This window comes from Myzus persicae, unplaced genomic scaffold (assembly GCF_001856785.1).
Source record: "Myzus persicae strain clone G006 unplaced genomic scaffold, MPER_G0061.0, whole genome shotgun sequence".
NCBI classification, from domain to species: Eukaryota; Metazoa; Arthropoda; class Insecta; order Hemiptera; family Aphididae; genus Myzus; species Myzus persicae.
This window is the reverse complement of record NW_019104024.1, coordinates 15,520-21,903: the sequence shown is the minus strand read 5'-3', so window position 1 is coordinate 21,903 and position 6,384 is coordinate 15,520.

Genomic DNA, 6,384 nt, shown 5'->3' with positions numbered 1-6,384 from the left:
AAGTTATACTGTCAATATCGTTGATTGTGGGCTCAAAACTATATATGGTTGTAATTCCATAATATCACAAATTAGTTTGAAGCACTAACAAAACTTTAATATTACAGAGAGTAAAAAAATATACAGGCTGTATGCGTGTATTGTGCTTGTGCTTGTGACAACTGACGACTGACAAGCGACTATACTTGCTAAATACTGATGTAAATACAATAAGTACACATAGAGTAATGTTATTAACTCACTATAATCATTCGTCTAAAAATAATTTTCAAACATATTTTATTGTACACATATACACACTAATAAACCACCACAATAATATTATTCATATATTGAACACGAACGGCGTTCGTAAGTAAAGAAATGAACAAATCTAATAATAAAAAATTTCGCTAATATAGAATGTTTATCATTCGTTAACCTTTAACCGTTTAATAATTCTACAGTAAAATAATATTAAATTATAAATTCAGTTCTAAAGCTTTAAAATTTATTATGAGGGTCTAAATCAATAAATTGATTATTAGTCGAGTTATATGCGCGTTTAAACAGCAAGACTTGTAATATTCCCGTAAAAGCGTGTACAGAGTAAACGGCGGCAGCGAAATTATGACGTCACGCGTATTTTTCAAATACCCATAACTGGCTAAATATTGGACGCTAACAATTTTTTGTGGTGCCATTAGTCTTTTATTATTTAGTTATATTTCACAAAAATATAAAAAAAAATTTTTTTCAGTTGTGTAGTCCTTCAAGTTAAAATAACAACACATTTCTATAGATATGCCACGTTATTGTTTTCTTTAATCCACGTTAATGCTGTAAGTATCTGTTTCTACCAATATTATAGCAGAATATGATGAATAAAGTTTCTTATACACTTCTCATGAATGAAAATTTATATCTGAAATATCCATTGTAAGAGTCCCATGCGTTGAAATGATACAAATACAAAAAATTACCTTTGATAACTGTCTAAACTGCAGATCGTCTAAACTTATAATTTAACTAAAATTAATAAAAAATTTTAATGAAAAGAATAAAAATAAAAGTTATATTTTTGTGGTTTTTTTTTTGTATATTATTGAAAAATTAGAGCATGTTTTAAGAATATTTTTCAGAACATATTTTTTTTGCGCATTTTGTCAATTTCGAGAGCATATGTATGCACGCGCATATTTAATAGTTTTTAAGCGCACTAAATTCTTATAGCCTTGATAATAATATAAGAATGGTCAAGCCATAATGGCATAATAATGCATGCAACCCGAACGGGTATTGGTTCCTCACTTTCGCAAGGGATCGTTTGTCATGTTATACAATATTATGCACATGTGTATTGCGATCTCGAATATTTTTTCAATAATTTTGCCTGCGTGCCATAAGTGGTGGGAGACATAATAAGCGTCAAAAAGAAAATAAATAAATAAATCGTGCCTCACAAAAGCGCCAAAACCCTAGATGTCTGTGTGCCACTGTTAATGGATTAACCGTGATGTCTGTGTGCTTCGTTCCAGATTGCAGATATTAAATTTAGAGCTATATCGTTCAAAAGCTCCGAACGTATGATCTTAATCGACTGATGTACTGTCTGTGGTCACGATGCATTGTCACACGATAGTGTGTGTCGCGTGAGCAGTTTTGTGTTCTGACATATCCTTAGAAGGAACATATAGTAATAGCATTCGTGTAAGCTCTAGAATGAATTTCAAGAAACAATCAGTTATTGCACAATGGAAAAAATACCAGGATGGTAAAGTAAGTTGATTAGAATATGTGAACAAATTAGGTTGAAAATTCAACCAATTAATTGAAATTATATTCATTTTTATGTATACCCGTGTGGCTGTATATTATATTTTATTGATTATTGACAGTATCTAATATTTTGAAATATTGGTGCAAATGATATTTATTTTTCATATACTCGGCACTTATGTCCTATACCAATTTCGGTGCAAATAATGTGTTTTTTTTTTGCATCTTTGGCACTCATATCGTACAGCCAAAAATTGAAATATGACAATTTTTTAATTACTCTTTATTAATATAACTTTTTAGAGATTTGGGGAGATAATATAAGAAATGTGCCAAATGTGGGAAAGTCGATCTCAAATAGTCTTGACGACTAGTACAAATTTTTTTTTTAGAATTCAAATCTCTTCATTAGACCAATTGGTACGTTTGATAATGAACACATCTAAAATCCCATGACGTGCGTGTGTTGGACAAAGACAAAAAATCACGGTATTGAACAAATTAATTTTGAAATATTCTTGATTTTATCAAAATGTCTACTTCAAATGCTTTAAAGTAAAATCGTATCTATGTATCTTTAATGTATGTTTATTGCTATTATAATGAGAACTTAAGAAGAACGTTGTATTAAATTGTTAAGCTTTTTGACCTGGCTGAAATATTTTTATCGACATTTTTTGATTAAAATTTGAACAATTTCAAATGTCTATAAACAGCTCAAAAATAGTCGAAATATTTTGAAAAATTTATGATGTTGAGAAAATAATTTTATAAACTTTTGGCAAAAATGTCGAGTACCTATATAAATAAGTCCAATAATCTTCCAAGACCTAAATGTATTTCAATGTATACAACTACCACTAAAAATTATATTACATTCAAAATTCACTGGCTAATATTTTAATTTTTAATGTATACGGGCAATTCCATAATAAATGTCGATGATTTAAATAACTAATCGAATAGTTCCATGACATAAGTCTTGATGAATACATAATAGATATTTGACATTTTCATTGGATAAAATATATATTTATGTATTATTATGTACCTATGTGTTCTTTACATTGGTTCAAATTATGAATTATGATTATACACATTATTATTGCCATTGTTGTTGTTGTTGTTGTTGTTATAGTTATATTTATATTACGCTATAATGATGTGAGTATTCATATAAAAAAATAATGTATTTTATTTAGAATACCTATACATTTTTCGTAATAAACAAATATTATTGTTATAATATAATGTTTAAAAATTATACTCTTCAACAAAATAAAAACATATTATATGCAAATATAGAATAATGTAGTGAGAAAGAGTATGATTAAAATAAAGAGTAATAACATCATCACAACTTGTAAGAATTCTATTCGTTTGACATTAGTGTCACATATATATTCTATACACATATATATTTCTTAATTCAACTAATTAAACATTCATATAACAGTCGTATAAAATATGTTTTATATTCTGAGCGGAGCGATGAATGTATTGATTTTAAAATGATGTGTTTTTTTTTCTTTCATCTGTGGTAGTAAAAGCGCTTCGATTTTTTTCAGCAGCAACTTTTCTAGCGAGAAAGTGAATCTAATCTTTGGAGATCAAAATTTAAATTCCCAAAAGTTTTCATAAGTGACTGGAAAAACACACAAATAATAAAGAAAAAATGTAATTTTTACGCAAAACAAGTTTTGGAAAAAATCGATTTGGTTTCTGTTGTAACTTTAAAAAAAATGACAGTAGATACATAATATGAAAGATACATGAAAGATTTTCACTGAATTTTTATGTTATAATTTTCTACACACCATACAATTTCCAACATATATGACTCTCATTGAACTATTTATAGGCACATGCAATTTTCGATTATTATTTGTTTTTTTTAAAACTAATGTCGACAAAAAAATTTCCGCTCCGTCAAAAAACTTGTAAATGTAATACAAAGTTCCTTGTAAGTTCTGGTTAGTCGACATTAAAAAAAAGTTTAGTGTAAATTTACAGAAGTTTTTTATGAGCGTTTGAACTTAGAACTTTGACAACGTTTGTAAAAATTACGAAAATTAGTAAATTTTTTTGAGTTAGAAATTCATGAAAATTTTTCTTTTTATATCTAAGATTTAAAAATGTAATATTAGATTCTTTATAAGTTTGCCTACCTCAACATCTTTATTCAAAAAAAAAAAAAATGCTACCGGAAAGTCAGGTTAAATTTTTATGAGCGTTCTAAGTTGAGATTTTTAATTGGATATTCACTCGATTCCTCATGAAGCAATTTTCTTATTTTGTTGTAATTCAAAAACAAATAACTGTAGACATTTGAACTTTACACCATATGTTTATATTATCAATTCCTATACATAATAAAATATTCAAAATATTCTAGCTGACACGTTCTAGGCTATTGACGGACATTTTCGATTTTCATTTTTTTTTTTTATAAATTCCAATATAGGTAATTATTGCATTGGTTGGATCAAAAAGCGTGAAAATGTTAAAAAAGGATCTTGATGTATTGTTACAATAGCAGTTGAAAAATATTAAAAATATATTGGCATGATTTTTTTTTTATAAGCAATTAAAGTTCAAATTTTGACAATATTTCTCAAATTAAATATTGAAAATGATTTTGTAGTTAAAAATGTACAGCTAAGGACTGACAATTTAAAACACTTCAGCACTTTTTTCTGTCACTAAAAACTTTAAAATATACAATATATAAATACAGTTCTTTTTATACAGACATTTTAAGTTAAAATTTGGACAAAATTTCATACTATCACAAAGAATAAGGCTTGCCATTTTGTTGTAATTCGGTTCCGAAACAGCCCAGTTTTACATAAGTATATTTAATATTTTTCCAGCATCACTGATAATTTAAGAATAATATTATTTCAACTTACCGGTCACCGTATTAATAATAAGTAATATCAATGTAAAATATTCTATACTGGTATACTGACATACGGTCTCCGTTCAGAATCGTTTTTCTTGTACAATGATATTAAATCGTACAATTTAAATTTAATACCATCCATTACAGTGACCTTCTAGACACCTAATGTACGGTAAATGGAAAATTGGCACGGTTGTAGAGATTTGCACAAAAGAAATGAAATAGGCGGAATATTGTTAATAATAAAATATATGATTTTCATTGGTTCAAAAAATTAAATAAAAATAAATTCAAAGAGAAGTTCAAAAATATATACGTTTACCTATACAGCAGGGTCTCGATAATCCGAACAGAGGCTAATCCGAAAGACGCGGTAATCCGAAGGGGCTTGAGAATTATCTTTTCTAATCTAATTCGTACACATGTATTTATAAATAATATTTTCCAGTAATACAATTTTTCGATTATGTTTATTATGATTATTAATATTTTTATATATTCGTTGTCTTTTGAAATTATGAGTTTTTACATGATTAATACAGATAAAAATAAAATTTCATAATTTAAATTACAATAAAACTGATGTGTTTTTTCAAGCCATAGGTAATCCGAACAAATCGCTCATCCGAACGATCACTTTCCCCAATTTCGTTCGGATTATCGAGACCCTACTGTATATAAATATACATGTGTCAAAAATTAACATGTTGTTACAATAAAAATAGTTCACAATAATTCACAACAGTTTCCCTATCGTATTTAAAAAAATGTCCATTGTAATTTCTCTATTTACGTAGGTAACTGATAATTATTTAATGAAGAAAATTAAAAAAATACTAATATTAATTTAATACTAAAAATAATCATCCAACCAGAAATATTGTGCATGATGGATGAATCCATTTCACTAGTTTGATATTTCTCGTGTGTCTAATGCTCATCTTTTTATGTTATGTCTAATAAGTTATTACTAAGGAACGGATTTTATTGTAAATACATATTTTTATTGGAATGAGATATTTTTAATCTGATAAAAAATGTGCACGATTCAGACCATTCTTATTAAAATAAGCCCAATTTTATTTTACATATTTTTACATATTTGGGTAAAAATACATATATTCGCATATTTTGTAAATAACTGAATATTTCGTAAATATTTGGGTATTTTTGGTTTTTTTCGTCAATTCACGTCAAAGATTATTTGCCTTATCTTAATGGCATTCAGATACCCTATGGTCTATATATTAATATTATACGCTATCGACGAAAGCCTAAAATAATAATATTTGTAATTTTCAATGACGATAAACATTATCTACGTTCTCTAAATGGACTTACGTACTTTATACACTGCTATCGTATTATACACTGTGGACAAGTGTGAAGTGGGTAGTTAACATGTTTATTCAATGTTACGGTCTTCAGTCTTCAGTCTAGTTACTGTTCTGGCGGGAGTAATCATTTGCATCGTTTTTTTCTTCATATCTACATCGAAATATTGTTGTTTTTTTTATAAAATTGTTTAAAATACCTAAAGTTGTAAGTTCATTCAATAATAAGGTAGCCGCATATTTAAAATAATTTCCGAATGAAACATTTCAAAGTGATGGGAAAGTTTTATACTGTAAATGTTGTGAAAAATCGGGGTTATTAACTATCATTACGTCAGTTGATGTGTAACGTTCATTCAGTCAATACAAACATTTTACGACCAAATC